The sequence below is a fragment of the Bufo gargarizans genome, chromosome 7, assembly GCF_014858855.1.
Source record: "Bufo gargarizans isolate SCDJY-AF-19 chromosome 7, ASM1485885v1, whole genome shotgun sequence".
Classification (NCBI taxonomy): Eukaryota; Metazoa; Chordata; class Amphibia; order Anura; family Bufonidae; genus Bufo; species Bufo gargarizans.
The window spans coordinates 64,474,285-64,491,186 of NC_058086.1; the positions used below are offsets into that span (position 1 = coordinate 64,474,285).

General features: G+C 45.0%; 1 long non-coding RNA gene across 1 annotated transcript in view; it reads right to left on the reverse strand.

The window, feature by feature from the left end:
- The window catches only part of LOC122943468, a 69,774-nt gene that overhangs the window by 14,182 nt on the left and 38,690 nt on the right, over positions 1–16,902 (reverse strand). Inside the window, exon 2 of the long non-coding RNA XR_006390870.1 lies at positions 16,698–16,768. This is a non-coding gene — a long non-coding RNA (uncharacterized LOC122943468). The remainder of the gene's footprint in view (positions 1–16,697; positions 16,769–16,902) is intronic.

Below are 16,902 nucleotides of genomic sequence, written 5' to 3' on the forward strand. Positions count from 1 at the left end.
GCCTATTGTACCTCCAGCCACATCATCACAAGTTCTTTTCTGTCAGGCGAATGCCTAATTTTTGGGGGCTGTACTGGCCAACAGTAAAATTGTTATCCACTGACCGTCTAATGTACTCCCGGCCACATAATCACTTGTTCTTTTCTGCCAGGTGAATGCCTAATGTTTGGGGCCTGTACTCCACTGGCCTACAGTAAAATTGTTATGCACTGACCGTCTAATATACCTCCAGCCACATAATCACTTGTTCTTTTCTATCTGTTGAATGCATAATTTTTGGGGCCCGAACTCCCGTGGCCAAAAATAAAAAATGTCTAGGCCCAAGCAGGGCACATTTTTGAGAGTTTCCCTTTAAGACGCATAAAAATGGCCCCTGATTAAAATACATATTTTTTGCGTGAATTTTTGCCATTGATCTCCCTCTGGTATGTCATTGTCCATCTTGTGGGACTACTTGTGCACTTCTAGTAAGTATTTGGTGGCTGCAAATATGACCTGAAGGCTTTTCAAGTTCGCCTGCCATTAAAGTAAATGAAGCCCGCCGTGAATGCGCGGTTCGCAAACGCGCAGTTTCCAAACATTTGATCATGAACGCGTGTTCGCGAAACATCCCGGCCGATGTTCGTCCATCACTAACGCCCACAATATGTAGAAACTGTGGGGGAGATTTATCAAACTGGTGTTAAAGGGGTTGTTCAACAAAAAATATTCTACAGTTTTCAAACCAGCACCTGCATCTGAATACTTTTGTAATTGCATGTAATGAAAAATTTTGGGTAGCTACTGAGTTATTCAATAAAATGTATCTCTATAGTGGCACTTAATTTCTTTATTTCTTTGACCTGCTCACTGAGAAGGCCGCACATGCTCAGTTTCATCTTTCAACTGCCTCCTGAGCTGTGATAGGGAGAGCTGAGACACACCCCCTGAGCTGTGATAGGGAGAGCTGAGACACACACCCTGAGCTGTAGCAGGACAGACACGCCCCCTGAGCTGTAGCAGAACAGACACTCACCTTGAGCTCTCAGCTTGATATGAATCTAGCAGAGCAATGAATGGGGTGATCTCTGGATCCATGTGAGGTACAGGGCTGGTTCTAACTTTTTTAGAAAGGTATTGTCATGTACTATATGATGTCTGATTTTCAGTTTTACATTAATCATGAGATAACCCCTTTAAGTAGAACTGGCTTAGTTGCACATAGCAACCAATCAGATTCCACCTTTCAGTTTTCACAGCTCCTCCTACTTTACACCAGTTTGATAAATCTCCCCCTGTATTTGTTCTTCTTTCTTTTGTAGGGAATGTAATCTAAGGGTGAATTCACACTAACCTTACCTTAACCTTAACATCTTCTTTATTCCTAAAAACTGCAAGCAACCCCTTTTCATGTTTTGTCCAAGACCTCCACTAATCTTAGTCTGGCCTCGTTGAACTGCAAAGCAAATTCCCTTCAGAAATGGTACGCCGATTTGCCGCATTCCAACGCGGAATACACGCCCAAATCCAAGTAGATTTTAAGCTGTCTGAACATACCCTTAGGCGCCTCAAGGCAATAGATGGACAACTGGAACAACAGGGTTGCCAACTGTCCAGATACTTCTGGACAATCCGTAAAAATAGGTGGCTTTTTTCCTCTGTCCGTGAAAAAAAAAAAATTAGTTTGTGATGTTTTTTTAGAGGCTGGTGGTGCTTAGCTAGATTATTTTGGTGGAAATTATTATTATTTTATAGTTCAGAGTAAATGCTGGTAATGAGTTCTTATAGACATGTATTGCTTATAATATTTATCATTCATTATGGTTTTCCAATTTGTCCGTAAAAACTGTTAGCTGTCCGTGATTTTGGGATAACTTGTCCCGAAAAAAAGGAATAAATTCTGGTAACCCTGTGGAACAATGTGGTGACGCTGCATGCATATAATTACAGAGATTTGCATTCATTTCCAGCAGTTAGTATCTGGCGGGTTTTTATGGTAACACCCCGCTTATGCAATCCAGTTGTCCCTATGCGTCCTACATACCAGTGTGTACTGCGTTATCGCCCCACGTGTCCTGTTTTTTAAACTACTTGGCTGTCATCATGGTATGACTCACCGCCTGTAGTTACAAATTGCTGGTGATAGGACTATGAGGGATAATGTGAACGTGTACAGTGCCCTGGTTGTACACTCTCCTTTACTGCAAGGTTGAGCATGTGTACCTTACACCTGGCCGGCACTCAATATTGGAGACAGGGTACACAGTACTGCACTGTAAGTAGAGTTGAGTGAACCTACCTTTTGGCAGGTTCGAGTTCGAGTTCCGGGTTCTTACGGAATCCATAACGTAATTCAATTCAGTTCTGTTTTAATTGCCGTCATAATACAAGTGTATGACCAGCAGAGCGGAACCCTCGGGGGTGGCCATACACTTGTATTATGCGGCATGCCGGCATTGAATTACGTGATGGATTCCATGAGAACGTAGTCCATTACGTAATTCACTTAAACCCCGAATCCTAACCTACCAAAAGGCAGGTTCGCTCAACTCTAATTGTAAGCATGCACCATCCGGTCCAAGAAATCTAAACCAATATACCTGCCTGCTTTATTCGCAGAGACTTTGTACTATACGTCGAGACTTTGTACAGAATAAGAAAAACATAAGTGCTTTTTTTGATAAACAGTGCCACACCTGTGCACAGGTTGCGTCTGGTATTGCAGCTAAGCTTTATTGAAGTGAATGGGGCTGAGTTGCAATACCATACAGAACCTGGGAATTGGTGTGGTGCTCTTTTTGAAAACAAGTAACCATGCTTTCTATAAGGGGTTTTCCAGAAGTAATTGCTTTTTATATAATGCCTCCATAAACAGAAAATTCATACTGTACTTACCTGTTCCTGGCCACTCCTGTCTCCACTGTGTCCATTTTCCAGTCCCCGCAGTGTGCACATCATATGCTCTGCTGCAGCCGATAACTGGCCTCAGTGATGTGGTGATATACAGGAAATGTGCGGTTCACCTAATTACCAAACATGAAAGCTTTATAGGGTGCATTCTGGTTATATCTCACCCTATTACTTCCCCGGGAGTCACAGACCCGAAAGCCCACGGAAGCACTTCGTAATGTTTCCGTGGGCTTCTGATCCGTGCCTCTGCAAAAGATAGGACACATCCTATCTTTGGCTGTATCTTGCGGATCGCGGACCCATTCAAGTCAATCGGTTCGCATCCTCAGCATGGAGTGCACACGGCCAGTGCCCGTATATTGCAGACCTGCCGCTTGTGGTCCGCAGTATGGGCACGGAGCACTTACATTCGTGTGCATGAGCTCTTATGCTCAATTGGCAATGTGAACGGAAGATGAGTGCAAGACTGAGTGAGTGGAAATAGAATAACCTCTTAGGCCTCTTGCCCACCATCGTATTTTCTTTTCGGGTCCATTCCATTTTTTTGGCGGACCATATACGGAACACATTTATTTCAATGGGTCCGCAAAAAAAAAAAACGGAAGGTACTCCGTGTTCATTCCGTTTCCATATGTCCGTATTTCCATTCCGCAAAAAAATAGAACATGTCTTATTATTGTCCGCATGACGGACAATGATAGTACTGTTCTATTAGGGGCCAGCTGTTCCGTTCTGCAAAATACGGAATGCACACGGATGTCATCCCTATTTTTTGCAAATCCGTTTTTTGCGGACCGCAAAATACATACGGTCGTGTGCAAGAGGCCTAAGGGTGTGACCCCACGGTGAGGTTGTCCCACTGCATGCTGCTGTAGCTTGGCTGCATGTGGCCAGCCACACCACGGGGTTGTATCCTTACAGTCGCATCTATGTCCAGCTTCATGGGAGGTTCAATAAAATAGCTATAAACAATATGTATTTACCTTAAGAATCGTAATAAGGACCCATAAGTAATCCACGTGATACTATATAGGGCCCATGTATTTGCCATTGCCTGTGCAAGATCCCTTAGTTTAAAGTCACAAACAACATTGGTATTTGTCGCTGAGAAACAACCCACACTTAACCACCTCCGGACCGCCTAACGCAGATGTGCGGTCCGGAGGTGGCAGCGCTGCGCAGAGTCACGCATATACGCGTCATCACGCGAGACGAGAGATGACGCGAGTATGCGCCCGCGCGTGCGCAGTTCGCGCCGGCATTTCGTTCAGGACCATTTCGTCAGCAACCTGCCAGCCAATGATCGCGGCTGGCAGGTTGCTGATTTTTAAAAAATCCAATCAAAAGGCCAGATAGCAGATCATATTTGTAAATATGATCTGTTATATGGCTGCCTGCTCCTCTGCTGGTTCTTTTCGTCGGTTGGATCCAGCAGAGGAGCAGGCTTCACAGTGAGTACACCAAACATCACACTTAGCCCCAGATCACCCCCCTGAACCCCAATTAACCCTTTGATCACCCCTTTGATCACCCCTGTCAATCACAAGTGAAAAGAAAAAAGTGATCAGTGCAAACTGTCACTTTTTTTTTTCACTGGTATTGACCGTTAGGTTTTAGGTATAGTTTAGGTCCCTTGGTTAGGTAGTTAGCGATCAGTTAGCGCCCAGCCCACCGCACCGCAGTCCGTTTTTCGCTGATTAGCGTATCGCTAATCAGCATTTGTACTTTTATAGTATCTGGAAGTGATCAAAACTGATCACGGTCAGATCTATAATAGTACTAGTGTCACTTTAGTTCGCCCTCCACCCAAAACGCAGTGTTTGCCCGATCAGGCCTGATCGCTCGCCCACACGTGCGTTCGCCCACACCCGCCCCACCGCAGTGACCAAAAAAAAATTTTTTTTTGATCGCTGCACATTCAATTTACACGCACTGCGGCGATAAAAAAATCAGTTTTGATATTTTTTATCAACCGCAGCGGCCTCCGGTACTTCGCTAGGCTCCCATTTGTAAGACAGGCTTGCTTTTTTTTTCTTGGGTAGTCTCAGGGAATACCCCTAAATTTAGTTGCCCACATGTCTAACAGGGGGTATTCCTCTAACAGGGGGTATTCCTACAGGCTTCTGACCCAGTCGGATGAGGAGTGGGAACCCTCATCTGATGAATCCAGCGGGTCAGAATACGAACCTGTAGAAAGCAGTGGCTCTCTGACCCAAAGTTCGGACGAGGAGGCTGAGGTCCCTGATAGAACCAGGCGTACCCGGCCCCGTGTCGCTAGACCGCAGGTTGCGCAGGATCCGCTTCAAGAGCAGCAGAGTGGGGCTGGTGCTGTCGGATTACGTGGTGAGGCATACACCAGCAGCCCAGCCCTCCCTGGACCTAGTACCAGCACTGCCGTACAACCTGGTGAAGTAGCGAGCACCAGAAGGGCAGTTGAAGCTGGTACGGTGGCACGTGCAGTAGTGACCCCGTCGCAGCCACCGCAAAGACGTGCCCGTAGAGCCCCTAGAATCCCAGAGCTGCTGGCAAACCCTGATTGGCAGTCCCAAACTTCAGCCGCACCTGTAGTTTTCCCTTTCACCGCCCAGTCTGGAGTTCGGGTTGAGACAGCTCAGATCGGTTCGGCCCTGGGATTTTTTGAGCTGTTCTTGACTGCGGAGCTTTTAGACTTAGTTGTGGCAGAAACAAATCGGTATGCCACACAATTTATAACCGCTAACCCGGGAAGCTATTATGCCCAGCCTTTCCGGTGGAAACCAGTCCAAGTTTCCGAAATTAAAACTTTTCTGGGCCTCCTCCTCAACATGGGCCTGACAAAAAAGCATGAATTGCGGTCATATTGGTCCACGAACCCGATTCATCACATGCCCATGTTCTCTGCTGCTATGTCCAGGACACGATTTGAGGTCATCCTGCGTTTCCTGCACTTTAGTGACAACACCGCCTCCCGTCCCAGGGGCCACCCTGCTTTTGACCGGCTCCACAAAATTCGGCCCCTCATAGACCATTTCAACCTGAAATTTGCAGATATTTATACCCCAGAGCAAAACATCTGCGTAGACGAGTCCCTAATACATTTTACCGGGCGCCTTGGCTTCAAACAATACATCCCAAGCAAGCGCGCCCGGTATGGGGTCAAATTGTATAAGCTCTGTGAAAGGGCCACAGGCTATACCCACAAATTTCGGGTCTATGAGGGAAAAGATCAGACCCTGGAGCCGGTCGGTTGCCCTGACTACCTGGGGAGCAGTGGGAAGACAGTTTGGGACTTGGTGTCACCCTTATTCGGCAAGGGGTACCATCTTTATGTGGACAATTTTTACACAAGTGTGGCCCTCTTTAGGCATTTGTTTCTAGAACGGATTGGCGCCTGTGGTACCGCGCAAACTAGTCGCGCGGGCTTCCCCCAACGGCTCGTTAGCACCCGTCTTGCAAGGGGGCAGAGGGCCGCACTGTGTAACGAAGAACTGCTCGCGGTGAAATGGAGAGACAAGCGTGACGTTTACATGCTCTCCTCCATTCACGCAGACACGACAATACAAATTGAGCGAGCAACCCGTGTCATTGAAAAGCCCCTCTCAGTCCACGACTATAACCTCCACATGGGAGGGGTGGACTTCAATGACCAGATGTTGTCTCCGTATTTAGTTTCCCGCAGAACCAGACGCTGGTATAAGAAGGTGTCTGTATATTTAATTCAATTGGCTCTGTACAATAGTTTTGTTCTCTACAGTAAGGCTGGGAGAACTGGATCCTTCCTCAAATTTCAGGAAGAGATCATCGAGAACCTCCTGTACCCAGGAGGTTCCGTGGCCCCAACCACCAGTGTAGTTAGCCGTCTACACGAGCGACATTTCCCCAATGTCGTTCCTGGTACCTCAACCCAACAGTCACCCCGAAAAAGATGTTGTGTCTGTAGCAGGAGTGGAATAAGGCGTGACACCCGCTATTTCTGTCCTGACTGTCCTGACCACCCTGCCCTATGCTTTGGAGAGTGTTTCCGGAAGTACCACTCACAGGTACACTATTAGCATAGGGATCATCTCACCAGGACAGGCACACAGGGCTATTAGGGCCCATTCACTCACTGCTGCTGCAAACGTCTCCTTTCACATGGGACAAAGTGCATAACGCATTTCGCCACATCTTTGGGCGATTTGCGCTTTGCACATTGACCCATGGGGAAGGAGAGGTTTGTTCTATAAAGGTAAAAAAAATAAAAATAAAAAAAAAAACACACCAGTAAGCAAACACGTTAATGTTCAGTTCAAAAAGTTAAAGTTACATGTTCTGTTGCAAAGTTAATAAAATTATTGCGTTGCGGCCTGGTTTTTTCTTTTTTTTTTTTTTGTCTTTTTACCTTCCAGGTGGACCAACCGATCGACCAGCTGCAGCACCGATGTGCATTCTGACAGAAGCATTGCGCTGCTGTCAGATTACACGCAAGTCGGTGTATGCGGCGCTGCAAGACGAGATTTCTCCTCTGCAGTGACAGATACGTTTGCCGAGGCATACGAGCTGAGGAGGAGGCGGCGTTCCTATGCTTTGGCAAACACTTTGTATATATATATAAAAAATAAAAATAAAATCCCGGCAATGATTTATTCATCCACATCGATTGATGCGAATGGAGAAATCTGGTTTGCCAGGGCATACGAGCTAAGTGGGTATGGATGTAGGGCGGAGCTCCTATGTCCTGGCAGACGCCTTTCCCCTCCATTTTTTTTTTTTGGCAGAGATTTTTTCATCCACATTGATCAATGCGAATGAAGAAATCTGTGCCGTTCATTTTTTTCTTTCAGCCCAGAGGCTGAACGGAAAAAAAAATCTCATTACCTGTATGCTCAATATAAGGAGAATAGCAGAAACTCCTAATGCTGGCCATACATGTAATGATTGCGGAGACCCTCAAATGCCAGGGCAGTACAAACACCCCACAACTGACCCCATTTTGGAAAGAAGACACCCCAAGGTATTTGCTGAGGGGCATATTGAGTCCATGAAAGATTGAAATTTTTGTCCTAAGTTAGCGGAAAGTGAGACTTTGTGAGAAAAAATAAAAATATCAATTTCCGCTAACTTTTGCGAAAAAAATAAATTTCTATGAACTTGCCAGGCCCCTCATTGGATACCTTGGGGTGTCTTCTTTCCAAAGTGGGGTCACATGTGGGGTATTTATACTGCCCTGGCTTTTTAGGGGCCCTAAAGCGTGAGAAGAAGTCTGGGATCCAAATGTCTAAAAATGCCCTCCTAAAAGGAATTTGGGCACCTTTGCGCATCTAGGCTGCAAAAAAGTGTGACACATCTGGTATCGCCGTACTCAGGAGAAGTTGGGGAATGTGTTTTGGGGTGTCATTTTACATATACCCATGCTGGGTGAGATAAATATCTTGGTCAAATGCCAACTTTGTATAAAAAAATGGGAAAAGTTGTCTTTTGCCAAGATATTTCTCTCACCCAGCATGGGTATATGTAAAATGGCACCCCAAAACACATTCCCCAACTTCTCCTGAGTACGGCGATACCAGATGTGTGACACTTTTTTGCTGCCAAGGTGGGCAAAGGGGCACATATTCCAAAGTGCACCTTTCGGATTTCGCAGGCCATTTTTTTACACATTTTGATTGCAAAGTACTTCTCACACATATGGGCCCCTAAATTGCCAGGGCAGTATAACTACCCCACAAATGACCCCATTTTAGAAAGAAGACACCCCAAGGTATTCCGTGAGGGGCATGGCGAGTTCCTAGAATTTTTTATTTTTTGTCGCAAGTTAGTGGAATATGAGACTTTGTAAGGAAAAAAGAGAAAAAAAAGAAAATCATCATTTTCCGCTAACTTGTGACAAAAAAATAATAATTCTAGGAACTCGCAGTGCCCCTCACGGAATACCTTGGGGTGTCTTCTTTCCAAAATGGGGTCACTTGTGGCGTAGTTATACTGCCCTGGCAATTTAGGGGCCCATATGTGTGATAAGTACCTTGCAATCAAAATGTGTAAAAAATGGCCTGTGAAATCCGAAAGGTGCACTTTGGAATATGTGCCCCTTTGCCCACCTTGGCAGCAAAAAAGTGTGACACATCTGGTATCGCCGTACTCAGGAGAAGTTGGGGAATGTGTTTTGGGGTGTCATTTTACATATACCTATGCTGGGTGAGAAAAATATCTTGGTCAAATGCCAACTTTGTATAAAAAAAATGGGAAAAGTTGTCTTTTGCCAAGATATTTTTCTCACCCAGCATGGGTATATGTAAAATTACACCCCAAAACACATTCCCCAACTTCTCCTGAGTACGGCGATACCAGATGTGTCACACTTTTTTGCTGCCAAGGTGGACAAAGGGGCACATATTCCAAAGTGCACCTTTCGGATTTTGCAGGCCATTTTTTACACATTTTGATTGCAAGGTACTTCTCACACATTTGGGCCCCTAAATTGCCAGGGCAGTATAACTACGCCACAAGTGACCCCATTTTGGAAAGAAGACACCCCAAGGTATTCCGTGAGGGGCACTGCGAGTTCCTAGAATTTTTATTTTTTTTGTCACAAGTTAGCGGAAAATGATGATTATTTTTTTTTTCTCTTTTTTCCTTACAAAGTCTCATATTCCACTAACTTGCGACAAAAAATAAAAAATTCGAGGAACTCGCCATGCCTCTCACAGAATACCTTGGGGTGTCTTCTTTCCAAAATGGGGTCACTTGTGGCGTAGTTATACTGCCCTGGCAATTTAGGGGCCCAAATGTGTGAGAAGTACCTTGCAATCAAAATGTGTAAAAAATGGCCTGCAAAATCCGAAAGGTGCACTTTGGAATATGTGCCCCTTTGTCCACCTTGGCAGCAAAAAAGTGTGACACATCTGGTATCGCCGTACTCAGGAGAAGTTGGGGAATGTGTTTTGGGGTGTCATTTTACATATACCTATGCTGGGTGAGAAAAATATCTTGGTCAAATGCCAACTTTGTATAAAAAAAATGGGAAAAGTTGTCTTTTGCCAAGATATTTCTCTCACCCAGCATAGGTATATGTAAAATGACACCCCAAAACACATTCCCCAACTTCTCCTGAGTACGGCGATACCAGATGTGTCACACTTTTTTGCTGCCAAGGTGGACAAAGGGGCACATATTCCAAAGTGCACCTTTCGGATTTTGCAGGCCATTTTTTACACATTTTGATTGCAAGGTACTTCTCACACATTTGGGCCCCTAAATTGCCAGGGCACTATAACTACGCCACAAGTGACCCCATTTTGGAAAGAAGACACCCCAAGGTATTCTGTGAGAGGCATGGCGAGTTCCTCGAATTTTTTATTTTTTGTCGCAAGTTAGTGGAATATGAGACTTTGTAAGGAAAAAAGAGAAAAAAAAAATAATCATCATTTTCCGCTAACTTGTGACAAAAAAAATAAAAATTCTAGGAACTCGCAGTGCCCCTCACGGAATACCTTGGGGTGTCTTCTTTCCAAAATGGGGTCACTTGTGGCGTAGTTATACTGCCCTGGCAATTTAGGGGCCCAAATGTGTGAGAAGTACCTTGCAATCAAAATGTGTAAAAAATGGCCTGCAAAATCTGAAAGGTGCACTTTGGAATATGTGCCCCTTTGCCCACCTTGGCTGCAATAAAGTGTCACACATGTGGTATCGCCGTACTCAGGAGAAGTTGGGGAATGTGTTTTGGGGTGTCATTTTACATATACCCATGCTGGGTGAGAAAAATATCTTGGTCAAATGCCAACTTTGTATAAAAAAATGGGAAAAGTTGTCTTTTGCCAAGATATTTCTCTCACCCAGCATAGGTATATGTAAAATGACACCCCAAAACACATTCCCCAACTTCTCCTGAGTACGGCGATACCAGATGTGTGACACTTTTTTGCTGCCAAGGTGGGCAAAGGGGCACATATTCCAAAGTGCACCTTTCGGATTTCACCGGTCATTTTTTACACATTTTGATTGCAAAGTTCTTCTTACACATTTGGGCCCCTAAATTGCCAGGGCACTATAACTACGCCACAAGTGACCCCATTTTGGAAAGAAGACACCCCAAGGTATTCTGTGAGGGGCATGCTGAGTTCCTAGAATTTTTTATTTTTTGTCGCAAGTTAGTGGAATATGAGACTTTGTAAGAAAAAAATAAAATAAAAAAATCATCATCATTTTCCGCTAACTTGTGACAAAAAATAAAAAGTTCTATGAACTCACTATGCCCATCAGCGAATACCTTAGGGTGTCTACTTTCCGAAATGGGGTCATTTGTGGGGTTTTTCTACTGTTTGGGCATTGTAGAACCTCAGGAATCATGACAGGTGCTCAGAAAATCAGAGCTGTTTCAAAAAGCGGAAATTCACATTTTTGTACCATAGTTTGTAAACGCTATAACTTTTACCCAAACCATTTTTTTTTTTTGCCCAAACATTTTTTTTTTTATCAAAGACATGTAGAACAATAAATTTGGGGAAAAATTTATATATGGATGTCGTTTTTTTTGCAAAATTTTACAGCTGAAAGTGAAAAATGTCATTTTTTTGCAAAAAAATCGTTACATTTTTATTAATAACAAAAAAAGTAAAAATGTCAGCAGCAATGAAATACCACCAAATGAAAGCTCTATTAGTGAGAAGAAAAGGAGGTAAAATTCATTTGGGTGGTAAGTTGCATGACCGAGCGATAAACGGTGAAAGGAGTGTAGTGCCGAAGTGTAAAAAGTGCTCTGGTCATGAAGGGGGTTTCACCTAGCGGGGCTGAAGTGGTTAAAGGGGATATCCGGGAATTACTATGTTTTTTAACAGATATGCTCAGGTACATCTTCCCCATGCTTTCTTTTTTTTATTTGGACTCTCCTGACCCATTTTCACCATGTAAACCAATCCCTCGGGTTTGTTTCCATCCTGTATGTAGCACTTCCTGTCCCTGTATCCAACCAAACCCATGATGCACTTCTCCTTCCTCTGCCACAGCTCCAGCACCTAACACCACCCAGCTAGGTTATCGCTCCTCCCACCCAGCTAGTTACATAGACACTCCCCTATAGCTGTCCTTAACAACGCCCAGCTAGTTTATAGCTCCTCCCACCCAGTTACATAGACACTCCCCTATCACTGTACCTAACAACGCCCAACTAGTTTATAGCTCCTCCCACCCAGTTACAGAGACACTCCCCTATCACTGTCCCTAACAACGCCCAGCTAGGCTATAGCTCCTCCCACCAGCTAGTTACATAGACACTCCCCTATCACTGCCCCACCCATGGACATAACATCACAGGAAATAGGAAAAAGCTGCACGGACATGGTCATGTGACTACAGCCTGGAACACAGGATAGGAGCAATAAAGGTAAAAAAAAAGAACTGCATTACAAAATTACAGCTACTTTCATAAAGGATTATTTTAAAGGATGTTGATGCAAACCGGAAAACACCTTTAAATACCTAAAATATCCAACAATTTTATTTGGATTCAGTCATATACACTAATACAGGCCTACAGAGCCCTCCTGGTTTTCAGAGCTTGCAATCTAAAGGCTGACGTGCATGCTCCTAGTAAACTGAGCGATGAAAATACAGGGCAGGTACATCTGGCAAGAAACAAGTAGAAGGGACTCGGAGAGGACGGCGGAGTCCAATAGTAAAGATATCACCGGATGGAAATAGAAGCTGTTACTAGGGAGACAATGGAGCGGCTCTCCTTCAAAGGGTAGACGGAGAAAGCTTTCCCGTGACGAGCCCTATCTGCTTCCATTGACAGCGATTCTCCTCTCCCCCTCCCAGCTCTCACACCACCTCCCGCCAGCCTCATCTGTTGTGCACAGGTAACCATGACAGCCAGCTGCATAGCAACCAGATGACTGTCAACACAAGCCAGCATTCCCTGGATAGTTGCTACGACATATCCCCGGCCCACGTAACGACACAGAGACAAACAGCGCCGCTGCTTCAAGGGCTGACTTTCTCTACCTCTCATTTTAACGTGCAAATCCCAACACCGTATAATTGCTTGAAAGGCAATTACATCATCGCAGAGGGTATACCAGGGAAATGCATGAACAGCAATGACATAACAAACAATACAAACAACCCTACACTCAGGGGTGGGCCAACTACAAACATTCTCGTTGGTCAAATTAAGACATGTAAGCCCCCGCCGGGACAACTAGGGTTACCACCCGGCCAGTATCTCACCAGCCAAGCCGGTAATTTAGTGCCCCTGCTGATAATTTATTTCCACCGGAAATAATATTTGCCGGCATTTCCTTATATAGACTGTTACTAATGAGCGCTTCCATTGTGGGGCGCTAATTAGTACAGCCGTTTAACTACCGCCCCCTCCCCAAAAAGCACTTACCTCCTCCATTTGATTGCGCCGCAGAGAACACTCGCTGCTGCTGGAAGCTCAGGACAGGACCTGCGAGACGTCACCACGATGAGCTTCCAGTAAAGTGAGCAGCGAGTGTTCACAGAGGCGCCATCAAATGGATGAGGTGAGTTCTTCACAGAGAAGAGAAGGGGGCATTAGTAATTCTGGGGGGGGCACTAATGGGTTATTTACTATTACTGGCGCCGGGAGAATACAGAAGCGCACGGCGCAGGCGCGGGAATTGGTACGAGATACTGAGAAGTTTCACGTCAATCAACAGGAGCGGGGCGGGCTGGAGGGACGCGATGGGCGGCTGAAATGGTTAGTGGACGGAGCCCTCTAAGTGCTAATGACGCCCACATAGCACCTAGGGGCTCATTAGCATATCTATAAAAGTACGTTTTTAAGGTGAACGCAGCAGACAGATGATAAGTAAGAACACTGTTATGGACTGCTGACACTAGCACATCGCTAGTGTCAGTCAGCTAAATAGGGCCAAATCTGGTGGTAGAAACCCTTTAATTCTGGGGGGCACTAATGGGGGCATTATTAATTCTGGGGGGCACTAGTTGGGGCATTATTATTATTGGGGGCACTAATTGGGGCATTAATATTATTGGGTGCACTAATGGAGGGCATTATTAAATCTGGGGGCACTAATGGGGGCATTACTATTACTGGGGGCACTAATGGGGGCATTACTATTACTGGGGGAACTAATGGGGGCACTATTAATTCTGGGGACGCTAATGGGGGCCATTATTAATTCTGGGGAGTGCTAATGGGGCATTATTGATTCTGGGGGGCACTAATGAAGGCATTACTATTACTGGGGCACACTAATGGGGGCATTATTAAATCTGGGGGCACTAATGAGGGCATTACTATTACTGGGGGCACTAATGGAGGCATTACTATTACTGGGGGATACTAATAGGGGCACTATTAATACTTGGAGCCACATTATGACATAGGGACTTAACACCCCATGTTAAGCCATGCCCCCACAACCACACCCACTTTGGGGTGTGGCTTAACTTGGCCGGTATTTTTTGTTGGAAAAGGTGGCAACCCTATGGACAACCCCCAAACAGGAATGACCACGTCTGGACGGGGCTTATATATTGCTTTTGCCTAGAATCCGCTGCTGTCTGTGCTCTACCCCTATAGGTCAAAAGAAGGAAAACTGGGAGTAAATATCGCTCCTGTTTGTAAAAGGATCCACTGCAATAATAACAAGATATTCTGCAAAGGCTATTTATGTCATTTCCTATTCTAATCATTTAAAGGACTGTCCAGGGTTAAGATTAAAACCATATCTGCTTTCTTCTAAAAACAGCGCCACACTTGGTCCACAAGTTGTATGTGGTATGGCGGCCCTATCAAGAGTTCAATTCCCTAATAGCGCCACCAAAGCACAAAGGAAGCATTACACAGCTCCTATTGAAATGAATGGGCTTTTGTGCAATGCATGGGTCTTTGTAGCCACTCTCTGTTCTAGTCAAAAATGTAGGGTCCTGAACGGGGGGACTAACCAACTTCTACTCTAATTCAGAATTCCATAATAGCATATTTGACTATGGGTTTTCTAAAGCTGACAACCCCTTTAAAATTAAAAACTATCACTTTTTTATGATTGCATTTGACTCACTTTGGCCTAAATTTTTTTTTTTTTAATTGGTCTGTTTAAATAAAAAATGTCAGTAGTTTTTGTACAGGGTTAGGTTTCAATCTATCTGCACAGTATCTTGTTTTCGGTTTCACACTCACTTTGCTGGCTCTGGAGTCTCGATGTATAGCCCTAATCTCTGAACTCCTGACAGGTCCTCATTATAGCTAAATTCTCATCAAATCCATTAGAACATGGCTTAATTGAGTTTTTTGAGCGGTCAGGAGTTCAGAGATAAGAGCTACTCATTAAGTCTTCAGAGCAGTGAAACTGAATGCAAGATACTCTGCAGATAGATTGGAACTTACAGGGGTTGGCCCATCTCACATACTGGGGGCATATCACTAGGATATGCCCCCAATGTCTGATAGGTGCGGATCCCAACTCTGGGACCCAGGACTATCTCTAGAATGGAACGGACCAAGCATGTGAGCACACTTGTTATTTTCTGAAGTCCCATAGAAACTAATGGGAAGTGCACCATACAAGAGCAGCCACCGCTCCATTCATTTCTATGGGGTTGACAGAAATAGCCAAGCCAGCGTTTCCCGTAGAAATGAATGGAGGGTGGTCGCACATGTGCAGTCCACCCTCCTTCATTTTGCGGGCTCCGTTATAGAGACAGGTGCTGGTCCCAGAGGTGAGACCCGCACCTATCAGACTTTGGCAGCATATCCTAGTGATATGCCAGCAATGTGTGAGATGGGCCAACCTCTTTAACCCCGTAGAACCAAAACTGCCGAACATTTTTGATAAAGACCAACTGAAAAAAAAAAGATTTTAAGCCAAAATGAGTAATGCCTTCATTTAAAAAAAAATCGGCAACCAACCAAACCTGCATCGAAATGTGGTCTTTTAGGAGGGTGGTCTTCTCATAGAAGATGACCAGATTGCATATTATATGGTAGACATAAAAATCTGGTCTGGATAAGGGAGTGGCTTTTTTTGGAGAGGTTTCACTGTCCATCATTTAGACGTCCCATTCTGTGACACTATAAACCAAAAATGTGACACTTGACCGTTCCTGTCCACTCAGCCTAGGGGACGGCAGGGATAAAAGTAGCCCAGGGGGATGCAAAAAGCTACCGTCCTGCGTGGACATGTAATAAGAGTAGTTGTCAGGAGGATCAATCATCGCTGGAACGCCCCCTGTGTTATTCAGTAGCTCAAAAACCACTTGACCCTCAGTCAACAAATCACTGATAAATTAGACAAAAACTAATTGTCCGGACAGATCAAACTGCGAGTCTGAGGCTAATCCGACGCGGCTCTGTTACGGTGATTAACAGCTGCGTGTGGCTTTTATGTGCGGTTAAGGCCTCATGCACACGGCCGTGGCCGTATTGTGGCCCGCAAACTGGCGGGTCGGCAATCCACGACCACCGGCCGCGTGCACCACACATCACGGATGCGGACCTATTCACTTGAATGGGTCCTCAATTCCGGAGATGCGGAACGGAGTCACGGAACGGAACACCGGAAGCACTATGGAATGCTTCCGTGGTGTTTCTTTCCGTTGTTCCGCACTGCAAATAAATATGACATGTCGGACAGACCACGGACCCAATCAAGTTGAATGGGTCCGGCGCGCTGCACGGATGTTGCCCGTGAACTGGGGACCGCAATTGCGGTCCCCAATGCACGGAACGGCCGCACAACGCACAATGTTTGCATTTTCCTGTTTGGCGGTGGCAGTCATTTTTGAGAATGTGATAACAGGGAAGCCGTATACTGACGACCATCCCTCAGCAGGTTTAATCAATACCAAAGTGACAACTTTACCGCAAGTTGCTGAAAGTACCAGGCCACCGATACAGCTGTACCTCTTGATGTCACTCTTGCAAAAATGGCCACTGCAATTGAAATTAAAAATGACAAATAAATATTTAAAAAAACATAATCACAAATATTTGGCTGCTGCAGGTGGTACTTTCACCTCCTGACATGTCGGTTTTAGTAACTACTTGCATTCCTCGTGTAGTAACAA